General features: G+C 45.4%; 1 long non-coding RNA gene across 1 annotated transcript in view; it reads right to left on the minus strand.

The window, feature by feature from the left end:
• Positions 1-20232: 20232 nt before the first annotated feature.
• Positions 20233-25496, minus strand: part of LOC123780673 (uncharacterized) — a 145018-nt gene continuing 139754 nt past the window's right edge. The window contains exon 4 of the long non-coding RNA XR_006776480.2: positions 20233-21365. This is a non-coding gene — a long non-coding RNA (uncharacterized LOC123780673). The remainder of the gene's footprint in view (positions 21366-25496) is intronic.

Raw genomic sequence — 25496 nt, forward strand, 5'->3', positions numbered from 1 at the left:
TAATGAACGCAAGGAGATGAAGTAATATAATAAAGAATGTAGGCTCTCTCATGACATAATTTAACACCAAGGTAGAATTTAAAGAATGTTCATTTGAGACATTCAGCCAACTAGGAAGAGATATTTAGCACCACAGAGGAAAACAAAACAAAAAACAAAACAAAACAAAAAACCACCTAGGAATACTCTACCTAGCTCTGGATCAGACTATATGAAGAAGCTTCTGGAGGTCTGAGTTAACATGATTTCACCAGCTATGATTCTTGGGCCCAGAGGATTACAGGGAAGGTAACTATTAGACACGGGTTGGCCACAGGACTAGGTGTGGGGCCCTAAATCATGCTGGGGGATGTTGTCATTCCCCCCTAATTTGTGGGGGATCTTAGGTGACTTAACCAATTTCTCTGAAAAAATACCTATTATGCCTCATAGGGTATTGAGAAGATCAAATAAATTAGTTACCTAAAAACATTTGCCAAAAGGAGGGAGTAGGAAGGAAAATCAAACCGCTTGTGTACAATAGTTATCACAACAACATCCAACATCAAGGAGTGTTTTTCTCTGTGCCAAGCCTACTTTAAAGGCATATATATACCTTTGTATTATATCTCCAGTGAATAGACAGATCCAACAAAGCGTACATATGTAATTATTTCAAGATGTTATTTGCCTTCTTCCCCATGTCATCTTATGCACTGATGTTGCAAAACGATGGCAGGCAAAGATTGCTGGGGGCTTAGTGTGAATCATGGCACCCAAAGCCCTCACTGTTTTCTTCACCACCACAGGCAAAGACTGCTGGGGGCTTAGCGTGAGTCATGGCACCCAAAGCCCTCACTGTTTTCTTCACCACCACACAGAGTAATACAAAGAACATTTTACTTAAGAATGTACCCAAAGGGGTAAATGTTGTTAATTTTATTTCTTCTCCACCCTTGACTCGGGAAGTACGCAAGAAATTTTTCTACTGCATAGCAACTGCCGGTTGTCCCAAGGAAAAGCATTTGTGCAACTGTTCAAGTTGCAGGCTGAGCGAGCTGGTTTTTTGTGCAACACCACTGTTACTTCGAATGACAAGTCACGAACAAACTATAATTATCCGGGCTTAGGTATTTGATAGAAATATTTTCCAAAAAATGAAGTGAGTTAAGCATATCTACGATAACAACTGACCGTATTTGCTTCCGACAATAAAATTCAAGCGTTCAAAAGAAGTTAGAATGAGACTGGTAGTGAGATTAGTAAATGTGATATTTTTATATTGTACAATGAAACGTGTCAACACATGGGAGATGTGTAACACAGCGAACTCATATTTCCCAGATGACTAATGCATAGGTTACAAAGTTTGAAGTACAAGATTTTAGTGTAGTCAAGTATGGAAAATTCCTTAGTATGTTTCCAGATTCCACATGGCAACTACCCTTTAAGAAACTACTACTTGTCATGTTTTGGTGCAATATCAAAGAAGAATATTCACAATTATCTGAAAAAGCTGTGAACATACTTTTCCCTTTCCAAACAATATATCTGTATGAGCTGGATTTTCTACACATTCTTCAACTAAAAGAACATATCACAAGAGACTGAGTGCAGAAGCAGATATGAGAATATAACTTTCTTCTATTAGCTTTCTATTAGTTTTCTTAAGCTAGACATTGAAGAGATTTGCAAAATGGAAAATGATGCCATTCTTCCCACTAATTTTTCCTTTGGAAATTATAGGTATTTTTCATAAAAACATTTATCTTCACCTGTAATGAATTTATTGTTGTCATTTTTAAATGAATGTTTTTTTTTTAAATGTTAAAGTTTTAATTTCTAATATGGTAAGTATTGGTAGATATAACACAAAAACAAAAGCTCTTTGGGGTCTTTGATATTTTTTAATAGTGTAAAGGGGTCCTGAGACAAAAAAGTTTGAGAACACTGAGCTAGGACATTGTCATGTGATTCCGTCTTGGCCAGTAGGACCTGAGAAAAGTCTATATGGACTGGCGTGGTCTTCTTGTAGTTGAGACAGCTGTCTTACAACCACGAGGAGGCAAGCTGAGCATTAAAGCCAAATAGCTGGTAATTCAGGTCCCACCCAACACCAGAGCCCAAGTGTTGACCGTTACGCTCTATCATTGCTCACTGTAAGAATGGCAGGTAAAGGCCTAAAGAACCTGGAAGGTAACAAAGGTTCCTATAGATGGTCTCTAACCGCTAGCATTGCGATGGCCTATAGGAGCGGTGTTAGAGCACGCAGGAGCCGTGGCATCATCATCCTCAGTGGACTGGCCTACGATTTTAGCAACATTTGGAGAGGGGCTGCCATGGCTTGAATAGTGTCCTCTCCCCTTCTCCCCCCATCACCAACCAACTCAGGTCCATCTAGAACCTCAGCGTGTGACCTTACTTGGGACTAAGGTCTTTGCAGATGTAATTCATGACCTAAAATGAAGTTGTACTGAACTGGGGAGGAGGGCCTTAAATCCAATGACTGGTGTCCTAAAGATACAGGGAGGAGAAGGAGGGTGCAGCTGCAAGCCAAGGAATGCCAGGATTCCCAGGGGTCACCAGAAACTAGGAAGAGGCAAGGAAAGATTCTCCCTGAGAGACTTCAAAGGGAGCCCTGCCCTGTTGACCTCCTGAGGTCACAACTGTAGCCTCTAGAACTGTGAGAGAATGGATTTCTGTTGTATGAAGCCACCTGGCTTATGGCATTGGGTGATGGCAGCCCTAGGAAATGGTACGAGATTCAAAAGAGAATCTTCATGGTCATTAAGATTAAGAAAACAAACTGAGAATCTAAAGCCTAGAACCAGAGGGAAAAAACCCCACTTCTTGTCCTTGATTCCAAGCTTGACATGCTTTTCATAAAGGAAAAGCAGCAGCTGCTTTCCATGCCTACCCTGGAAAGAACAGGAGGCGGGCGCCTGGCAAGCTTTCCACTGGGAGGCTGGTTCCGCTTTTAGTTCTGCCTCTTGGTTGCAGTTCTGTTGGGTCGTTGGGCTGTAAGCAGGCATCTTCACCATCTGGTACTTTAGTTTTCTTATCTGTTACATAAAGGGGGGTGGACCAGATGGGCTATAAGATGATCTAGCTCTAGATGATTTATTTATGGTGAGGAAAATTTTCTGGATGGAAGAGAGAGGTTGTCATGTTCTAGTGGCTTATCAAGTAATACAGATTTCTCTTTGGAAGTATGTGAACAGGATCAATCAAGCTGCAGCTTAAGGAGTCAACTATGGGCTGTGTAATGTCCCTTCACAAAAGGAATCGCCAAGTTCAAATGCCATCAGGAGCCAGAGAGTAACATAAGTAAGTCAAACACACTGGGTATAATAGGAGTGGTGGGGATGATGGCAAAGACTGGGTATGATAACTTGGGGTGGGGGGCTGTGGGGAGCGAGAGGGCCCCCTTGTCCTTACTGGGAGGCAATCATTGCTCAGCCCTGGCCATCATTGCCAACCAGCAATGGGTCTGGAGTGCCAAACCCCCAGATTTTTCAAAGGAAGCCAGGATTTTAATGTGAAGTATCTCGAAGTCTAAACATTTTAGTAACTGAATTACAATTTAAAAAACAGCACTGCTGGACCAACAAAACACTTCTTTGACTTGATATGGTCCCTCGAGCTACCCGTTTGTAATCTTTGGTTTAGGACCTCGGGTTCAATGTTTACGAAAACTAATAAACAGCTAATGAAATACCCAAGCATTTTAACATCCCTTGTTTGCTCATTTATATGGGGAAAAAATTATTTTAGGGGGTATCTTAAGAACACATGATATTATCTCCCTCTTGTGGTTAAGGAACCAAAAAGAAACAAGCTTCCATTTCTTGAAAGAGCTGCAAGCACAATTTAGATTTAGGACGTAGATTTCCTGACTCTTCACCTGAGTTTCCTCCCATCACCTCCTTCTGCCATTCATACTGAGGAGAAGGTATCAGGCAAAAGCTATTTGCATCAACGTGTCCCCACGCATGTGGATTTCAGTACTAGAAGCAGCGCAAAGTAGAAATATTATCTTAAGAGCAGTGGTAGGTTGTATCTGAACCTTGTTATGTAGCAGGAAAAGAAAACGACTGGGAAATTTGGTGTTCATTCAAGTTATCTTGTAATTACAGGATGTGGTTGAAATTGTGAGGACCAAAATATCAGAAGAAGTAGGAAAGGTCATACGAAATAGTAATTGGAAAACGACCAGAAAAGCAAAAGGGAAGATATCAAAAGTGATTCCAGAGGCATTATGCATGGTTATTATTACTCACAGATGACAATATCCAAATGGGTTCATCTTATGTGCCCACGTGACTGGGCTAAAGGGTGCCCAGATAGTTGGTAGAACACAGCTGGGCATGTCTGTAAGGGTGTTTCTGGAGAGGATGAGCGTTTGAATCAGTAGACTGGGTAAAGAAGATTGCCCACCCCAATTAGGTAGGCACCTTCCAACTGGCTGAGGGCCTGAATACAACAAAAAGGTGGAGGAAGGGCGAATTTGCTGTCCCCCTGAGCTGAGACGTCCATCTTCTCCTGCCCTCACACCTGGTTCTCAGGCCTTTGGACTTGGTCTGGGACTTAACACCATCGGTTCCCCCGGTTCTCTGGCATTTCAGGTTTGAACTGGAACTTTACCATCAGCTTTCCTGGGCTTCCAGCTTACAGATAGCAGATCGTGGGACTTCTCAGCCTCCAAAATCACATGGGTCAGTTCCTCATATCATAATAAATCAGTCTCTCTCTCTCTCCTTGTGTGTATGTGTGTGTGTACATATATATATGTACATAATATATACAAACATGTACATACTAATATACTGTCTTTCCATTCATTTGCTTAATAACTGCTGTTTGGGCACTATTATGATCCAGGTAATATATAAGCAACAGAGAGACAATAGTAAGCAAGACAGACATGGTTCCTTTTCTCCCAAAGCTTCCTGTATAGTGGAGGAAACAGACATATAAATTAGCCGAAAGCATAGACCCTAAATACTGAAGTCCAACAGATGGATTAGCACTTGCACACGCTCACCTGCAGAGTATTTGAGTAAGTATCATCTTGTTCACTTTGTCATAGTTTGCTTCTCAGTGGAAATACTAGCTGTGCATCATAATCCTCTACTTAGAAATGTAAACTTGGATTTGAGGAATGAGGCTAAGAGTGACATCTTAAAAATTAGCATTAGCATAACTGGAAAAGAAGTAAGAAGACCTAGGTTCTTGTCTCTCCTATTTAATAACCATGTGAACTTCAGCAGATCACTTGTCTCTCTGAACCTCAGCTCCTTTTCTTTAAGCAAGAGTCTCAGCCTATCTTTCAAGACTGTTAAATGAGTTAATGATGTATGTAATAGTGCCCTAGAAATGCCTCCCTGTATGGTTAGCTTTACTATTAGGACTTCCATGCTTCTAAAACATATTAAAAGGCTATTTTGGATACAGAGTGAATCAACTTAAACTATAGACCAGAGTTAATAGTAATGTGTCAATATTAATTTGTCAGTTGTAACAAATGTACTGCATTTGGACATGCAAGATGTTAATAATGGGAAATTGTGTATGAAGAGGGGGAGAGGAAAATATGGAACTCTGAGTACTTTCTGCTCTCGTTTTTTTTTTTTAACCTGGAAGTGTTCTGAAAAAATAAAGTCTATGCATTAAAAAAAGATCAAAAAGTTCTTTAGTATCACCAATCTGTTAAATTTATAATCTGCCAAGGAAAGGTGTATTTTGTTAAAGACTAAACTGAACCTGTTTACCCTGTCAGTTCAGCTAAGAGAAGATTTTTTTTCAGATAGAACAAAAGTGAGTTTTTGGTCTAGCCACCCTGATAAATCATAGATCACACATCACTGAGGTCAGGTGGGATCCCCTATATTTGCCAACAGAAGGCACCCACCTTTTGTGACCTGACATGGAAATATATAGGTGTCAGTTTCTCCCACTATCAGAACTTCCTGGTAATTTCACCTAGACCAGCATGGGTGGTCAATATCTGAGAACTTGCTTTTCCTCCTGTCTGCAGTCCTGCTTCTATCTTCAGACCATTTAAACCAAAGTAGTTTTTCCCCTTTATTTGAACTCACTTTGGGAGTAGAGTAGCTTTGCTTTTCTAATATAGGAAAAAGGCAGTGGGAAGGAAAAGTTCTTAAGTGTTTCCCACAGGATACATGCTTGGTTGCAAAGTTTTTTTGGTTTTTGTTTGCAGTGTTTTTATAGCATTTGCCAATGCTTTCAACTGCTAAGATGAGTTAATAAAAAGGAGATTACTGTGTAATGCCAAGTCTCAGTTGTCTGGAATTAACTTCCTCCTCAATCCAGGTACGAACAAAGTAAAGATTAAACTGCACTGGTTTAGAGTAGGGGTCAAAACAAAGTTTGGCATCACCAGAAGAGGCAGGAAAGTAAAATCTGAGACTTCCTGGGAAGTCACCCCAAGGCCCCCCCCCCTTTAACTTGATAAATTGCACAATGTAGAGAGAGCACAACAAAATGAGACCTCTCTCTTTCCCCACATGTTAGTTTCAATGTCCTTTTGTTACTATCACTTCCCTGCTGCTATCCATCCTTCCACTCATCATATCCCAGGGCTGCTTGTTCAGAGCAAAGCCCAGTGACAGCTATCTCCCTGTGTTTTTATTTGAAAGGAATATTTGGTCTAGCAAACTTATTGGATGACAAGATCAGGGACTCTAGATGACCATTCCATTACCCAAAAGCATGTCCCCTAAGTTCTTTTCTGGGACCTCTTTCTGACTCTTCTCTCTTGTCAAGTCCACTCCTGTTACAAGAGTTATGCTCTATAAAGTCACCATGAACACTGAATTAGTGAATCCTGAACCACTCCTTCTGGGGGAAGTACAGGGTTAGGTTCCCTGGACCCTTGGGCCACATCAGTACATAACCTAGTCTCACATGGGTTTCTGTTCAAAGACACCTTATTTAAAATATACTGTTGATTCATTAACATTGAACTCACCGCCAACAGCACCGTAATTCAAGCCAGAACAAAGCTATCTAACACGTGCTCTCTCCCTAGGTCACATCGCAGCCTTCTTGCACTCCGGAACCCTAGACACCACTTAAGCATCACGCGTGGGGCAAATTTAAACAGCAACATAACCAATAAAAAAAACACACAAATGCAGGACCCATAGCAGTCTGAGAGCATCTGCAGTGTGAGAACGGAAGCAAGAAGGCTGAGCACTGCCTTGCTCAGCCTCAGCTGGGAATTCGTGCGTGGAGGAGCGCAAACGTTTCGCTGCTCTGAGCACATGCATGTTCAAGGAATGACCAGGACAGCACTGCAGGTATTGCTTCTGGAATTACAAATAAATCTGATGAAGAAGGAGAATTTGCAGATCTGGAATCCAAGAATAATAGAGCTCCACATTACTTTCCATTCTTCCTTTCTCCCCTTCCTCCAGCTCAGAAACATCTCAGTAGTCTCATTTTTCATATGTTAAAAAAACTTCTGCCTCCTGCTTCCTTCTAGTTATTGTCTTCTCTCTCTGCTCTTCTTCTCAAAGTTCTTGTGAGAATGTCAAGTCCTCATCTTGAGAGGGAGGTCCCCATTTGCCCTCTCCACTGTCATCTCCTGCTTCTTGCCACATCCCTCAGGCTTTTTCACCCCCCACACTCTACTGAAACTGCTCTTACCAAAGTTGGTAATGGCCTTCATTTTGTCAAGTCCATGTCCTTGTCTCTTTCAACCTCAATGAAGCATTCAGGACTGTGAGCCAGTCCCATCCTCAAAACACTCACTTCCTGGATTCTGGGCACCATGTTCCCCTGGTCCTTCTCCTCTTGGGGTGGTTAGCCTCAATATCCCTTTTTTGACTGTCCTCTCTTCCTCTGCCTGACCTTAGATCATCGACCATCTTCTCCTCCTGCCCTTTACTCTCCTTAGGTGATCTCATCACTTCCATAGTTTCAAGTAGACCACCCATGGGCTGATGATTCTCAAATCTATGTCTTCACTCCAAATCTCTCTCCTGAACTCTGGACACACATTGAACTACCAACTGCATTTTACTGCTTGAAGATCCTATAGGACTTCAAGGTCAATGTGTCTAAATGTTCAGGTCAATGTGTCTAAAGTCGAGCACATCACTTGCCACTCAAACTGCTGGTTCCTGTATTTCCTAGAAGGCAAACCTGGAAGACCGGTTTTTGCTCCCCTTCCCTTATCCTACCACACAGCTTGCAGCTCTATTGCCCCAATATCTCTAAATCTATCCACCCCTGATCACACCACTGCCAGTACCTTGGCTCCATCATCCATGATCTTTCATGAGAATTATTGCAGTAGCCTCCTAGTCTTTTGATCTTTATCTTGTCCCTCTTCAACTACTCCCCTAAGAGTGATCTTTCTACCGTTCAAATCTTATTACAAAATTGTCCTGCTTAAAGTCTTTCAACAGCTCCTCACTGTCCCAGTCTAAAATTCTAACTCCTTATCATGGTTCTTAAGCTGCTCGTGATCTGAATGGCACTCCAGCCAAACCTCTCACCATCTCACCCTTCCAGGTCTGGCCCTACATATTATGCTTGTATTGAGTCTCTGCGGTTCTCTAAAAACACTACTTGCTCTTGACTTCAAACTTTCAGAAGAGCTGGTGCCCTCTAACACTCTCCATATCCCCATCCCTTCCTCTGGGAAACAATCACTCAGCCATCTTAGAGGTCACTTTCTCCAGGAAGCCCTCCCTGGTGCCCCCTCCCCTAGATCTACATTTAGGTCTCTCCTATGTACATCTTTATCACACCCTACCTACCCTAATTGTAGTATGAATCCCAATGTCTTTAATGGAAATCTACCATGTCTCTTTAAGCCACTGGACTGGACATTCCCTGAGGACAGGGAACAGATCTTGTTTATCATTAGGTTCCTTATTCCTAGAAAAGGGCCTGGTATGTAATAGGCACTCAATAATTGTTGGCTGAGTGAATAAGTGACTATATCTGGCTCTTATTTTAGGCTACTTTCTTTTGTAGCTCCTTAAAAGAAACTGAATAAAACATGGAGCGCCTGGGTAGCTCAGTTGGTTAAATGGCTGACTTTTGATTTGCACTCGGGTCATGATCTTGGGGTCATGGGATCGAGCCCTGCATCAGGCTCCACGCTTGGCATGGTGTCTGCTTGAGATTCTCTCTCCCACCCTCTGGCCCTCCCCCTACTTAAGCACTCTCTCAATAAATAAAATCTTTAAAAAAAGAAACTGAATAAAACAATGAAAGCATAATAAAAACTACTGTCTTTCATGTCAAGTCTTTTAAGTGGGTGGTTCCTCTGCCTGTCCTCACTTTTTTTTCTAAAATAAAAATGACCACAATAAGAATGCTAATGGCTAATTTGCTGAGCACTTGATGTGCCAGCACTTTATCATGCTCTTTGTGTGTATAAAGCATTCATTGCTTACAGCAGCCCGACAGGTAGGTGTTATTCCTGTCCCTGTTTTACAGGTGAGGAAGAACAGAGTCATTTGCTCCAGATCACAAGTCTAGTGGGTGGTAGAGTGCATATTACTTTTCATAACTCAACAGAAATGAAATAGGTAGAAAACCATGTTTATTCTTGGGAAGACTTAAGAATTTGAAGTTGTCTTTAAGCTCATAAATTGGCCTGTTGGCTGTATTTGGACTATGAATGAAATGTTGGGGAACCTGTATTTCCGGGCATTTTAGGTGTCTTGATGATTGCTATCCCTTTTCTCGTTCCCTGGGCGAATTCTTACAATGGTGGAGCTGACTTTTGGGGTGGGGAGGTAGACCCAGCTGTGTTGGGAATATGATGAGGTGTTCAGAACAGGCAGGTGCAAGCCCCCTCCAAAGACCAGCTGGCTGGGGTGTCCTGCTGCCACTGCCCTTTGTACCAGCCTTTGCTGCTTTGCTTTCCCTTCACCTCAGTCCCTTGCCCTGTAGAAACGTAATTGGGCACAGTTAGCTGTGTCTCTCTTCTCACATTTCCTTTCATGATTTCTCTTCCTGCCTCACAAGACCTCTAGCCATGATCATAATAGTAAGCCCTGTTTATTGAACACTTACTGCATGCCGGCCACTGTACCAAGCATTTTGTTTTTAAATAATGCATTTAATCCTCACAACTACCCTCGAGAAGTAAATAAGATGATCCCATTTTAGAGATGGGGAAACCAAATTGCAGGCAAGTGAAGTAAGTTACACTACATCTATACTAGTTCCTATTTGTGCTGTAACAAATGACCATAAACCTAGTGGCTTAAACCAATACAAATTTATTTATTCTTATGGATCTGGAAGTCAGAAGTCCAAAATCAGTCTCGTCGGGCTAAAGTTAAGGTATTGGCCAAACTGTCCCTTCTGGAGGCTCTAGGAGAAGATCTGTTTCCTCTGTCTTCTTCAGCTTCTGGACGCTGCCACATCCTTGGATCCCTTTCTCACACCATTGCTGCCTCTGCTTCTGTCACCACATCTTCTCTGACTGCACTTCCTCCCTTAGAAGACCCTGTGATTACCTCAGGGAGACCCCGATAATTCAGGATAATCTCCTCATCTCAAGATCTTTAACTTAATCGCATCTGCAAAGTCTCTTTTTCCATGTCAGGTAACCTATTTCTAGGATCCAGCGATTAGGATGTGGAGCTCTTTGGGGGCTATTATTCACCCCGCCACAATGTCACAAAGTATAACCGTAACTTTCGACTATTGAGCCTACATCCTTCAAGAGTGATTTTTCTTTAGTGACGCCCTCCCAACCTGTTCTCTATTAAATAGTGCATCCTAGTTTTGAGGGATCACCTGTTTCTGCTCCCATCTCTTCTGCAGCTAGAAGGAATTCTCAGTCCTGGCTGTGTATTAGAATCACCAGGAAAACTTTTTTTTTTTTTTTTTTTAGAGAGAGACAGCCAGTGAGAGAGAACACAGGCAGGGGGAGTGGGAGAGGAAGAAGCAGGCTCCCAGCGGAGGAGCCCGTGGGGCTCGATCCCAGGACGCTGGGATCACGCCCTGAGCCAAAGGCAGACGCTTAACGACTGCGCCACCCGGGCGCCCCTCGCCAGGAGAACTTTTAACCCACCTAAGCCAGGATCCACCACACATCAATTAAAATCAGGATTTCTAGAGGTGGAGCTTGAGCCCTTGGCCGGCTAGAGCCTGTCTCCAGGTGACCCTAATATGTAGCTAGCTCTGAGAACCACCACGGTAGCGAGAAGTGCTGGCCAACGCTCAGAGCAGGAAGCGGAGACCAAGAGGGAAAGCTGATCCATCAAGATAAATGGCAAGAAAATGAACTTTGAAGTCATTTATCCCTGGTTTGGCATCCTTGCCCGTGCTGTGTCTTAGCTGCATGGCCTTGGGTGGATGACTTGATGTGTCTGGTCTCAGTAGTGTGTTTGTTTCAATACTAATGGCTCCCACGGGTTGTGCAATGACAATGGAGATCAGGAATGAAAGCCCTTGGCTGAACGCTGGCAGGCCCCCAATAGAGGGGGTGTAGCCTTCTTTGCAACCTACCCCCTTTCTGCCTTGCAAAGAGGTTCTCTGAATAATAGAATTCCCTTGGCTCTAATTTTCCAGCTCAGAGAAGACTTAATTTGCCTACTTTGGTTATGTCTGACTTCCATGGCCGTCTTGATGTTGTCTTCCGTCTTCAGTCCTGGGGTCCTTTCACATCTCTTGATGAGGCTGAATCCAGCCTACTTTCTCAAGGTCAGAATGTTCTGCCTCTCTCAGTCCGAGGTCAAGCAATCAAGCTGTACACTGCAGAGTGAGTCCCGCCCTTAGAAGGGAATCGCTCAGGCAAGTGGTGGGAGAGTAGAGCTGAGAATTTCCCTTGGGGCTGAGCATACAATGAGAAGCTGAAAACATGGCTGTGGGGCAGAAATGTCTTTAATGTAAAGAGTTCACAGGGACGGAAGGAGTGGGCCAGACTGCTTCCTACTGAGGATTTGCTAAAGTGGGATAGTCCGTGGTGCTCCTCTCCCCTCCTCTGCTGCTCCTCATTCTTGAAGATATGAGAAAGGGCAGACAAGATGGAGATGACTCAGCAATTGGAACCGAGCATGTTTGGCCGGCCCGCAACGCCCCTGACCGCTGCGTCCGGTTAATAGCGTTAATGGAAAGCGTTCCCGGACTGAATGAGGGAGCCGGGCCCTGGCAGGGCCACTTTCCACCGGGGACTGCCAAAACTGATGTCACCGGGAGCTTTCATTTGCTCTCAGCCTCTCATGCCTTTAGGTGCAGAATCATGGAATAATCCTGCTGGGCTCGTTTTGCCAAAGTTTGTTTCTCATCATTCATTCAGGTAGTGTCTTATTTTCGCAAAGCCCATTACATTACCCAACTCGGTTTTTAAAGATGATTTCCATGTCCCAGCCCTTGCTAATGAGTCAGCAGGCACTGAGCAAGCACGCGCTGTGGCTGAACATCGTGCTCGGTGGTGAGGGGGATAACCAAGGACACCCAGGCAGGGTGCCTGCCACGGAACCTAACTGGGAATGTGAGAGTCACATGCACGGAAAAACATGAGGAAGATGACTGTTTGGACCTCGTGGAGCTGTGGGGGCGGTCACGGAGGTCTCCGCTGGGCCTGGAAGGCAGCCTGGAGGAGGTGAGCCCTGAGGACCATGAGGAGAACTTAGATGGGGGAAGAAGGACATTCCAGATGGGGAGATGCCATGGGCCAGGGCCCCCTCAGGGGGTCCAGAGCAACTATGACCATAATAATACCAAAAATAAGAATGTAAACCAGCTATCTGTTAGAGTATCCTGGTCCTCAATATCTAGACGACCTCAACACACACGTGCACATTCTGCACCATTCTCAAGGTTTCCCTGTCTCTGAGAGGACATCGCCTCCTAAGGTCACCCCAGGCACTGGGCTACACTTTGGCTCGCAGTGTGTCTGCTCCACCCCCCTTCCAGCGGCCAGTGAAACGCCCGAGCCTTAGGGCCACTGAGTGCCGCGTCTGCGCCCGGAGCCCTCCGCCGGGCGCGTGCGCGTGCACGTGCACGTGTGGTGTCCCTGGAGAGAAGTCCCTAGTCGCCTCACATGGGACCACAGGATCCGAGCAGCAAAGGCGCTGTGGGTAACACGCCAGGACCAACCCCCCCAACCCCGCCCCGCCAAGAGCTGCTGGTCATTCCTGCGCCCTGCCTGCCACCTTCCTCTGCCACGTGCTCAATCTATTCCAAACGGAGTCTGCAGAATCTGCGTGTCCGCAAAGCGCATTGTCTCCTGAGGAGATGGAGGGATGCCCAGCTGCAAACTTTGGGACTGGCAGCTGAAGTGATGGGCCTATTATGTGGTTAAAAGATCGGGCCGAGGGTTTAGAAATCCCCCGCCCCATGCCCATCTGGCTTGTGGAAGCGTCTGGGTCCTGCCGAGTCAGTGTGCCGCAAGAAATCTAGGGCCTGCGGTCCACCCAGACAGGCTGTCCCCTGGGTACTCGCCCAGATCGGTGGCGCAGGTGTGATCGCTCATTTGGCCCCCGTGACCGAATGGCTGCGGGACAAGGGCCCAGCTCTGAAATGCGGGCATGAAAGCGCGGGTCCTTGATTTTGTGATACTTAGCAAAGTACCAAGAAAAGCCAGGGCTGAGTGTTCTGGGGGCGTACATGGAAACACCTGGAAAGAACATTGGAAATTCACCTTCTTTTAAAAAAAAAAGATTCTACATTAAAAATTTCCCTTCAGAAGGGAAGCGTGTAACAATTCACATTGCCTATTTAAAATCCTGAGAAGTGGCCTCACCCAGCTGTTTTTAATGGAACTCTGTGTCCCACCCATCGGGAAGATTCAAACGCGATGAATTAGGTCCATCATTTATAGTGTAGGTCAGCACCTATCTGAATGCCAAGAATCTTTGGGCGCTTAATTATCCTTTATCCCGTTTTCTATTTCATCAAAGTTAACTCCTGGACCAGTGGGTCTTGGCTTTATTGTGTTTCAGAACTGTGTGGTTGGTGGGGAGGGAGGAGGTTGGGCTGGACTGGGCCGAAAAATTCAGCATTTTATTAAGCAACCCCAGACAATCCTAAAGAAGGAAACCCACAGACCGTGATTCGAGATAGAGCAGAAGACGATTGGGTTGATGGTTTAGGAACTTGAACTTAATGAAGATTGGATTTCATGACCTATGACATCTGACATTCACCTGCTTTCTCTAATCTGATTCTCTACGAGGTACAGGGGCAGATATTATTCTTATTTTGTGGCAAAGACTCGAAAGCTCAGAGTGGTTGTGATTTGTGACTCACAGCTAGGAGGAAGGCAAGGGTTGAGACTCCTTGAGCAGTGCTCTTTCTGCTTGCCCATGTCACCCCACCTTCCGCCCACGTGGCCCGCTGTGTGCTGGCACCAGCATTTCTTCCCATCTCTTTGTCTATGTACTAAATTGCGAAAGGAGGGAGAGGAAAAGTTTCTCCATACTGTTATGTTAGAACTAAATCTTTAGTCAGAGTGAGGCTGTGCTTGATAAATGTTCAAATGTCCGGTCAGTTCGACCCAATGCTTTAAGCCAGGAGATTAGAAGAGTCTAGAGCACGTTGTCCCTGCCTGGAAGGTGGCGATACCAAATAACAGGCACTCCAAGAACTGCCTGTCCCTTATCACCAAGCACACACAGAACCATGCCTCCATTCCAGAACTCCCCCTGGCTCTTAGGAAAGAGTCTATTGGTTGAAGAAAACTTTTCTTCAATGAGATCCAGTATCATTAAAATGTTTGAAAATGGAATGCTATGCCCAAGAATGACCAATTGACTAGAGGCTGTCCGGAAAGCCGGAAAAGAGAACGTGGGGGATAGAACAAAGCACTGGGGGCAGAGGGCCACGTTCCAATCCCAGCTGTCGCGACACAGTAGTAACAGTGACCTGGCACCAGGTGCTGTGGTCCTTACATAACTCATGTATTGTGCGTCAGTGTCTCCATTCTATAGAGCAAAGATGTCAAGGCCTTTGGCCTAGGCCACGCCACTAATGAGTACCAGAATCAGGATGCTAACCCAGGCCTGGCATCTCCCTCACCCGAGCCCTTGAGTTTCGACCTCCGCGAGGCCTTGGCTATGAGATGGAAATGAGCTCATTGATATGAATGTGTCGCATAAACCATGTTTGTCAGCTTTAGCTCGGGTCCCAAACCTGGGAGCAGTCCTTGATTCTTCTCTTCTTCTCACACCCCACGTCCAATCCTTCAGCCAATCCTCTTGACTTTCCCTCAAAATATAGCCCTAATCCAACAAATTCTCCCATTGCCAGCACCCTCATCCTCTCCTCCATTGTCCCTGGCCTGGATGATTCTAGAACCTCCTGTCTGGTCCCCCAGCCTCCATCTTTGGTCCCTGTGGTCTTCCCTCAACATAGTGGCCTCAGGAATTCTGTTCAAATATAGCTCAGCTCTTGTAACTCCCCTGCTCGAAACTCTACTGTGGCTCACCATTTCATGGAGAGTAAAAGACAGGTGCCCCTAGAGGCCCGCGATTTCTACACCCTTGTCCCCCATGGCTCTGACACTCCTCTTCCTTCTTGGATTTCATCTTCCCCTCACTTGCCCTGCTTAGGGGTGAGAGGGAGGTGGACAGCCCTGGAGCACTCACTCCCACCTCAGAGCCCCTGCACTTAGCCATACCTACTACCGAGAGCACCCGCCCACCCACCACCCACCAAACCGCCTGGTCTCCTCCCTCCCTCCTCCTCAAATATCTCCTTGGCAGGGAGGCCTTCCTCAAAGGTGCTGTTTAAAACTGCACCTCCTCACAACACTCCCTGCTCCCCTCATTTGATTTTTCTAGATCTGAGATATGTGTCTACATGTTTTTAAAACTGTGACAGAATAAACCTACTACCTGCCAATTTTTTAATAGTCAGAGCTCAGAGGCATTACAGTACCTTCACACTGTCGTGCAACCGTCACCACCATCCACCTCCAGAACGCTTTCCATCTTGCACAAGCGAAACTCAGTCCTCATTAAGCAAATGTCCCTCCCCCTCCCTCAGCCTCTGGCAACCACCGTACTATTTCTCGGCTCTATGAATTTGACTACACTCAGGATCTCCTGTAAGTGGAATCATATTGTATTTGTCTGTGACTGGCTTATCTCTCTTAGCATGATGTCCTCAGAGTTCATCCATGTTGTAGCGTGGGTCAGAATTTCCTTCCTTTTAAAGGCTGAATAATAACCCATTGTGTGTCCATATCAATTAAAACAGACTCACGATAATTCAGGAAACAGCAATGCCAGCCACCTCTCACGGACTGAATGCTGCTCTGTGCCAGGCACCGTGATAAAGCGTCCCGGTCAACAAGCCGGTAGTATTCTCTCTCTCTTTTTTAAGTAGGCTCTGTGCCCAGCACAGAGCCCAACTTGGGGCTTGAACTCATGACCCTGAGATCAAGACCTGAGCCGAGATCAGGAGTCCGACGCTTAACCGACTAAGCCAGCCACGTGCCCCAAGCTGGTGGTATTCTCCTTTTATAGGTGATAATAATGAGGCTTTAAAAGTTTAGTTTACCCATCCCTTATCATACAGCTAGTAGTGGCAAAGGCAGGACTCATGTCTCAGTGCTCTGAGATAGGTCAGCAAACTATAGCCTGTGGGCCAAATCTTGCCTGTTTCTGTACATCCCATGAGCTAATAATAGTTTTTACAATTTTAAAGGGTTTAAACAAACCCCTACGCCACACACACACACACACACACACACACACACACACAAAGGAAGAATAATTTGCAACAAAGACCATATGTAGAGTGCAATGCCTGAAATTTTTCCTGTCTGGCCCCTTACAAACCACAGTTCGTCCATCAGCGACCCGTCCTCTATCAGGGAGGGAGAGCATTTACTATCTCACCTTCCTTGATGCATTCTAACCCTCAGATCTGTATTTCTAAATATCCCCCAAGAGATCTGAGGCTTGTTTTGCTCTTGCTGACAACACACAAGTGTGGGCTTTCTCCCAACAACCCCAGGGGGCTCTCTGCGCCCCTACTGAGGATGAAGACTATGGAGGCTTCAGCTTGTATTCTCTTTTCATTGGCTTTCAGGGTTCATGGAAGATTTTCAGGTGCTGAAGATTTCTGAAAGCCTAATCACTTAAGGAGAGAGCGGTTTGTAAAATTAGTCTTATAACTTGAGTATCATATTTTTGCTAAATAGTAAACAGGCAGGCATTTAAATAATGCCCTGCTTTTCCAGGATCATATTTCTAGGAATGCCAAACACCCAGCACCTAGAACTGCACTTTGAAGTCAGAGGAAAGGGTCTCTAGGGGCATAGTTGGAGTTTACTCGAAGCAGGAGCAGACAAGGACACATTCTTGGACCTTGATCTAAGCAACGAGTATTCATTAGGGAGTAGCTTAGCAGCAGCGTGAAATGACAGTGGGAATGGGCAGTGCTGACAGAGAAACTGACTGGCTTCACAGCACAGCAGGCTGAGGCCACGGAGTGTGGGGCCGGTGCCCCCACACATCCCAGGGGCACCCAAGTGAGGGAAGCACACAGAATGACCGATGCCCGCCATGAACGGGGGACATAAAGAAAAAAGAATAATTCATGTTTTGTACAGGGTGCGTAAGAAGGCAAAGTTAAAATAAAAATGCATTTGTAGTTCTCAGCTGGGTCCCAACTTAAAAATGGGACCCTCATGAATCATTCCTTGCATTCTGCATGGGGACACTGAAAAGGAGACAGGAGAATAAAAAAAGGCTGATGAAGGCACTGAAATAAATAAGGAAACCGGTATCCCTCAGATATCAGGGAATTTGTTCAAGGTCACCAATTTAGTTACAGACAAAACCACAGTTCTCTTGACTTTCAGGTTAGTATGGTTCATTTTCCCCCCAAATAGGGGTCAGCAAACTCCAGCCTGCAGGCCAAATTCAGCCTGCCACCTGATTTGTAAATAAAGTTTTATTGGAACCCGGCCCCGCCCATCAGTTTACTGTTGGCCCTGCTGCTTTTGTGCTACAATGACACGGTTGAGTAGTCGCAACAATGATGTACGGCCCACAAAGCCTAAAATATTTGACTCTCTGGCCATTTACAGAAAAAGTTTGTCAACTCTTGTCCTATAGCATAGATCGAGATTTTAGTCCTGGCTCCTCTATGTACTTCACATTTCCAAATACTATTTTCGCATCTATAAAACAGAGCCGATGATCTGCATGATCGGTTTAAGGTTCCATCTGGAAATGTATGTAAACTGCCCATTGCAGCTTCTGGCATATGGCTGGGGCTCAAAGGATGATGCAAGTGACAGAAACCCAATTTTCTCGCTAATAAGGAGGCGAAGTCACTGGCTCATGCAGGTGGGAAGGAGAGTGGGGTGACTCAGGATGGAAGGGGGAGAATGGGCACCTGGGCCTCCAGGACCAGAGCAGGAAGTTGAGGTCACCAGGACTCACTTTCAAACTCTTTCTCTCTCTCTCTGTTGTCTCTTGATCTCTGTCTGTCTCTCTCCTTCTTTCCCTCTCTGCCTGGCTTCATTTGCACACTGTCACCTCATGGCAGAGACCGTGGCTGCAGAAGTCCAAATTCAGATCTGCTCCACACCCCCCAAAACAAACAAAACCTCTCTTTTCTCCCAGCTTTCAAATATCAGTACCACAGGTGTTCTTTGGTTGGTCCAGTGTAGGTCATGTCATAGGTCTGTCTACCCTTTGACCAGTCTCTGATGGCTAATAGTCCACCGAGATTTGTGCTCCCTTTTCCAAATTACAGAGCTCTGTCTGGGAGGCGGCAGCCCAGACAAGGACGTCCTCTCCCAGCCCCACTTGCACCCAGATGCAGCCATTAGTTACATAGCCTTGTCTTAGCTAATTCTTATCAGAGGAATGTGAACAGAACTGATGTGTGTAACTCCCCAGCCATGGAGGTTATGAAACACTGCACCTTTTCCACCCCCTCGGTCCCCTTCTATCAGTGGACATTAATGCCCACGGATATCTTGGGAATACTTGTTGAAGGAGACACTGACAGTTGATCCCTGAATGACTGTGTGGAACAAAACCACCTCCTTTTCCAATCTGATCCTGATGGCTTTGGACTGTTTATGTGAGGAAGAAATAAACCTCTATGGTAGTTGTGCCACTGTACATTTTGGGGCCTGTTATGGCAATTGACCTACCCTAACTAAAACAAGTACTGTGATTGGACAGGCCTGGCCTCATGCCTATTCTTGTGACACAGAATGGAAATCAGGCAGAATCTATTACCAGAAGAAAGCGAAGAGAAGAAACACGTAGGAAATATGATAAATGAACAAGGAAATAACAAGTATAATCTACAACAGTTAGTAACTATTTTGTGATTTATTACCATTAATAAAATGTTCACAATGTTTCATCATCATAAATAGGGGGTTAATTTGAGCCCATGATCTGAATGAAACTATTTCATCAGTCTTACAAGCTTTTTCAAGTTCCCTCTTAAGGGAAGGATTCTGTCTTAGAATAAACACAAGACCTACTCCAAGAGTTCAAAAGTAATGCCATTGGGAGGGTTTGACTGCCATGCCCTACTGGTCCCTTTGCTGAGGGAGCAGCAAGGGATTGCTAATGGACTTTCTTAGGACCCCAGACATCTTGAGGCCTCTCTCATGGTCTTTATTCGACAGGCAGGACCAGGGGTTCTGAAGACCCAAGGGCCTTTAGATGGTATTCTGACATGAAGTGATATACTGAAATTCAATTCTGTTACTACCACATAGAGTTAGCATCAGACTTCACAGGCTTAAGGACACAGTCCCCAAAATGATGCCCCCACTTCAGTTCCCAGACCATCTGCACTTCCGATCAATAAACTACAGGGGTGCCTGGGTAGCACAGTTGGTTAAGCATTCCACTCTTGATTTTGGCTCAAGTAATGATCTCAGGGTCATGGGATTGAGCCCCACATTGAGCTCTGTGCTCAGTACAGAGTCTGCTTGAGATTCTCTCTCCCTTTCTCCCTGCCCCTCCCTCCCCTGTGCACTCTCTCTCCCAATAAATACATAAATCTTAAAAAAAAAAATACAGGGGTGCCTGGGTGGCACAGCGGTTAAGCGTCTGCCTTCAGCTCAGGGCGTGATCCCGGCGTTATGGAATCGAGCCCCACATCAGGCTCCTCCGCTGGGAACCTGCTTCTTCCTCTCCCACTCCCCCTGCTTGTGTTCCCTCTCTCGCTGGCTGTCTCTATCTCTGTCGAATAAATAAATAAAATTAAAAAAAAATACAAATGTGAGGGGTTCTGAGAACCCCTCACATTTGATAATTTGCTAGAATGACTCACAGAACTCAGGAAAGTACTGTACTTATGATTTTCGTTTTATTATAAAGGATGCAAGTCAGGACCCATCGAAAGAAGTGACACATAGGGCAATATCTGGGAGATCTTTCGTGCCTTCTCCCTGTGGCATCAGGGCATGTCATCCTTTTGACATATCAATGCATTCATCAAGCACAGGGGAAGCTCCACCAAGGATCCATGTCCAGAGTTTTATTGGGGTTTCAGTATATGGGTATGATTGATTGACTCATTGGCCATGTGATTAAACCTAACCTCTAGCTTTCCTCCTCTCCCCACAGGCTGGACTGGTTCATAGCCCCAAACTTCTAATCACACAGTGGATCTTTCTGGTGACCAGCTCCCATTCTGAGTCATCTTATCTTTCAGTTCAAACTCAGGTGTGATCCAAGAGGTCATGAGTAACAAAAACATTTTTATTACATGGGGGAATTCCAAGGACTTTGAATCTCCCTCCCAGGAACCAGGGACAAAGGCAAACCAAATTCTTCATTGTACAAAAGACGGGTTATCTATACAAAGGGTTTTTGTTTGTTTGTTTGTAATTAGAGTTGGGTAAATTAAAGCCTGTTTCCTATTTAGTTAGGTGAATTAATGCCAGAAAATAAAAATAGGATTATAATGAGAGTATTGCTGTTGGAAAGTTGCCAATGGAGCCAACACACTGTTTTCTATCAGAGATCAAGCTATTCCAGTGAAATCAGAAGAGTCTCCTGCACCTTTCCTATACATAAACATGAAACCGTCCACTAAGCAGTCTTCCATCTAAGCAGCAATCCCATTTGAGCACTTCGATTTTCATAAGGGATGTGAACTCTACCTCGGACCCATATGGTTTCCAAAGTAGACGTACATACCCGGCATCCAAGAACATGCTACTGCTACCCACCTGCCCACATTACTGAGTGCTTGCCAGGGACTGCATAAAGAGCTTCATGGACATTATTTAATCCGCACCACCAACATGTGAAACAAGCATTATAATCATCCTCATTTTATACATAAGTAACTTACCTGACGTCACACTTACCTTCCGAACACAGAAGTGGTGGAGCCCGAATTCAATCCCAGATGTCTGCCTCCTTTAACCATCGCACTCGAGCTCATTCCTGCAAAGAGCCCAGTGGAGTGGAGACGAGCTTTAGGGGAGGGAATGGAGGGGTGTGGTGTCTATGTATTCATCTATATATCCTAAGTGGTCTTAGGTGGGAGGTTTCACATCTACACCACACACCTCAGAAACTACCTTCTCTAAATTATGTTTTAATGTTGTTTCCTGACTATTACAATGCTGGGTACAAGAAAAAGTGAAATTCCTTGTCTGAATTCTCGGTGAAACCGCTGTGGGAGACACAGAATGATCCGATGGACAACTGTACCCTCCAGACTGCACCCTATGGAAATTTCTCTGCGTTTTCTACAAGGTAAAAATCTTCTGTCTCCTGAAAAATTGCTTCAAATCTGCCTCTCAGATTCCATTGTTTCAAACAATCTCATTGTTTGTATCTGCTTCCGTGTTGCCCAATATTTTAAATATAATTTTCTGCTCTAGGAGAGTAATTATAGTGGCTCTGATGGTCAGAACATTTGCTTTATTTTTTATTTTTGCTTAATCCCACTTTATCTGTTTTTATTCTCATTTTATTGAAATCCTATTTTGGGCATATTGCTTAAACCCGCATGTTATTTTAGACTAGAGTAAAAACAAACATTCTTGATGTTTGGTGATTATTAGAAATCCCACCTATGAATGACCAAATTTTATATTAATAAAATAAAATCAACATTAAAATCATACTGAACCTAGTGTAGTCTTTGTCCAATTAATTGAATTGCATTTTGGGATCTTTCCATAATTCCAGAATATTATTATTAATATGAATTATTACCTATCAGGTCAATATCAATTAATATCAACTGTATAGAAGCATAGATATGCCAGTTAAATATTTCTAATTGATAATGATAATGATGTTGATATAACAGAAAGGATGAATATTTGTACACTGATTCATTCAGTAAAGATCGAATATTTCTATGTACCAGATAAAGGAAGTTTATATTCTAAGGGGGAGTTCTTATGGTCTGAATTGTGTCCTCTCTCCCGCCCCATTCTCATGTTGGAAGTCCTAACCCATAGTACCTCAGAATGTGATCTTGTTTGGAGAAAGACAGTCTTTCCAGAGGTATTTAAGTACAAATGAGGTCATTAGAGTGGGCCCCAAAACAATATGACTGGTGTCCTTATAAACGGGAAATTCAGACAGAGGCACACGTAGAGGGATGACATTATGAAAAGGCACAGGGAGAAGAAAGCCATCTCCAAGCCAAGGAGAAGACCCAGAACAGATTTTCCATCACAGCTTCAGAAAGAACCAACTCTGCCAACACCTTCATTTTGGACTTTCAGCCTCCAGAACGGTTAGACAATACCTTTCTGTGGTTTAAGCCAGCCAGCCTGTGGTCCTTTGTTACAGCGGCCCTGGCAAACTCATACAGGGGGAAGGGCTCTAAGATGAGGAAGAAGTTATGAGTTCAAGGAACACAAAAGCAGCCAGTTCAGCTGGAGCCCAGTGGGTGAGGGAGAGAGAGGAGAGCAAGGTTAAGGGGATGGATGTAAACGTTTACTCGAGTCCAAAGCCAGGTCTGTGAATGTGGTCTGGGATAAGCTACTGTAAGAAAGCACCTTGAAATATCATGGCTTAAGTAGGAGAAAAGTTTGTTTTCCTTCCATCCAATGGAGCAAAGGAAGATGAGAGGTCTAGAGCTGAAGAATGGGATGCTGCTGGACGGATCTGCCATTTTCAATGTGCAGCGTCCCTCTCTGGTCCCAGGCAGCTGTTCCAGTTGGTGCCATGCCCCAGCCAGTGATGGAGGAGGAAGAAAAAATGGAAGTGTGAAGCGTCCGTACCAAAAAATGTGATTTGGAACTTGGACATGGGGTTTCTGCTCTCCACCCTTGGCCAGAGCTCAGCTAGTTGACGACACCCATTGCTAGGCTGGGTGGTTGCGAGCTACCACTCAAGGAGTCCTATTTCTGAGAATTCCTTGCTAACTCGGAAAGTTGTGTTTCTGAAGGTGAGAAAGAGGGGCGCCTGGGTGGCTCAGTTGGTTAAACAGCTGACTCTTGATTTTGGCTCAGGTCATGATCTCAGGGTCCTGGGATTGAGTCCCGCATCAAGCCCAGCATCAGGCTCCTCGGGGGAGTCTACTTGAGCATTCTCTCTCTCTCTCCCTCTCCCTTTGCCCCTCCCCCTGTTCTCTCCCCCCCAAATAAATAAATATTTTTAAAAATGAAAAAAGAAAGAAAGAATAGCCTCTGGGGAACAGCCAGCAATTTCTGTCCCAGCCTAACCTTAGTTAGCTGTAAGGCTGGACACATCCTAACCTCTTTCCTCAAGGTTCCAAGATGGTGAGGGGACATTTAAAGGGGACTGTCACTTGTCTTCTATCATCTCTCCAATGATTTTCCAAGAATGGCTCTTCGAATGAGATTGGTGACCAGACAGCAGGGGCCAAGCCTTGTCGCTCTCATTTCCAGCACAGCCCTGGAAAATCTCTCCGCCTCACCTGCAATGACCCCCCCCCCCCCAGTCACCGTGTTTTCTGCCATTTGGGCCTCGTCTGTGTCCTCCGTGCCTGGGAGCTGCCAGAGGCAGGCAGTTTATGTGTCTGGCACGCTTTGCAGCTCTCCAGCACTCTGAACCTTGTCTGCGTGTCAGAAGCATTTATTAGTATCAGTGCTAATAATAGTCCCTAGCAGGGGTGGGCTGGCTGAAACTCGTAAGGCAGCGGCATTTCCCATTCCTGGGCTTTCATTGTTCACTGGAACATGACAGGTGGGGATAAATTCGGACTTGCCTTTTCAGTTCTCTTACTTGGGTTACTGATCCCATTACTAGAAGTCCTCCTTCGCTGGCATCTGCAGGAACACGCAGCAAAGGCAGGCTGTAGGGTGTTCTCATGGTCCATGTATACAGGCTGAAATGGAAAAGTCTGGTTTCTGGGAAAGATAAAGTTTCCAACTCTGTAGCCTGAGGTCATCCAAAATGGGGTGGGCATAAAGTCTGAGTACAGGGTGAATCTTGCCTGCCTTCTTGGTTGCAAAATGGAAAAGGATGAGCAGAGAAAGCAAAAGGACCCGCGTTTGAGATCTGTACCCCTTTCTCTCATTGACTTTAAAAATCTCCGTCTAGAGCTGTCTACACTGAGGTAAGTTGCTGACCTTACTGAACCCGGGTTGATGTCAAGAACTCTGCAGGGAGCTTTCCATGCATTCTCCCTTTTGAAGCTTGCCAGCAACTCGTTGCCCTAGGTGTTGTTCTTATCCCCATTTCATGGATGAGGAAACGGAGGCTCAGAGAGGTGAAGGTTGTGTGTTCAAGGTGGGGGCAGAGCCAGCATTTGAACCCCGTTCTTTGTGACCCCAGAGCCTGCGGGGGTAACCCCAATACCCTACTGCTTGTTCACAGGGGCAGTGGAGAGTTTGCACGCAATCTCCGGGTGCTCCTCCCCACCACGGCCGTCTGTGCTATGGAAAGCAAACGACACCCCACTGGGGAAACCCCTGCTTTTCCCCTGAAATAAGCTGATCCCAACCCGCTGCCACCTCCTCTCCCCTTCACAGGTCTCTGTCACCCCACCTGGTTCCGCACACACACCTGGTCGCTGGTTTTCTCCCTGGGGAGCTACGGGGCTCTGCCCAGTACTGTCTCCCCCTCTTCTGCATCAGCTGCAGGGCAGGGTCACTCCGCCCTGGCTGGCCGGCCTCGCACCCCCGCTACAGGGGACTGGGCTCGGGCCTCTGGAACGGGGATTCAGCACGAGCGACGAGAGCCCCGCTCAGGTACGCTCGGGGTTTCCCATGGTCCCCCCTCGACGAGCCGTGTGTGCAAACACGGCGCCTTGCAAAACCTGTCTGTTGAGAGTGACGTACCCGTCACGTGGGAAGAGACGCGTGGCCACGAGAATGCGGTGGAACTGAAGGGCCTCAGCCTGGAATTCAAGGGAGGCTATCCTTCTCCGAGCCCCGCTGTCAGTTAGGGCCCATGTTAGACCCAGGCAAGCCTCAAACTCACTCGGTGACACAAGCTGTCTGACTGATATTTTACCCATGAGGCCACTGAGGCGAGCCTCTTTCCAAGGCTATTTGGCCTGTACACGGAATATTCAGTCTCTAATTCACGTGTTCTTTCCTTATCTCTGCTACCAATTTACAATCTTACAGGAAAAATTCTTGG

Source organism: Ursus americanus, chromosome 17 (genome assembly GCF_024610735.1).
Source record: "Ursus americanus isolate L20-20 chromosome 17, mUrsAme1.1.p, whole genome shotgun sequence".
NCBI classification, from domain to species: Eukaryota; Metazoa; Chordata; class Mammalia; order Carnivora; family Ursidae; genus Ursus; species Ursus americanus.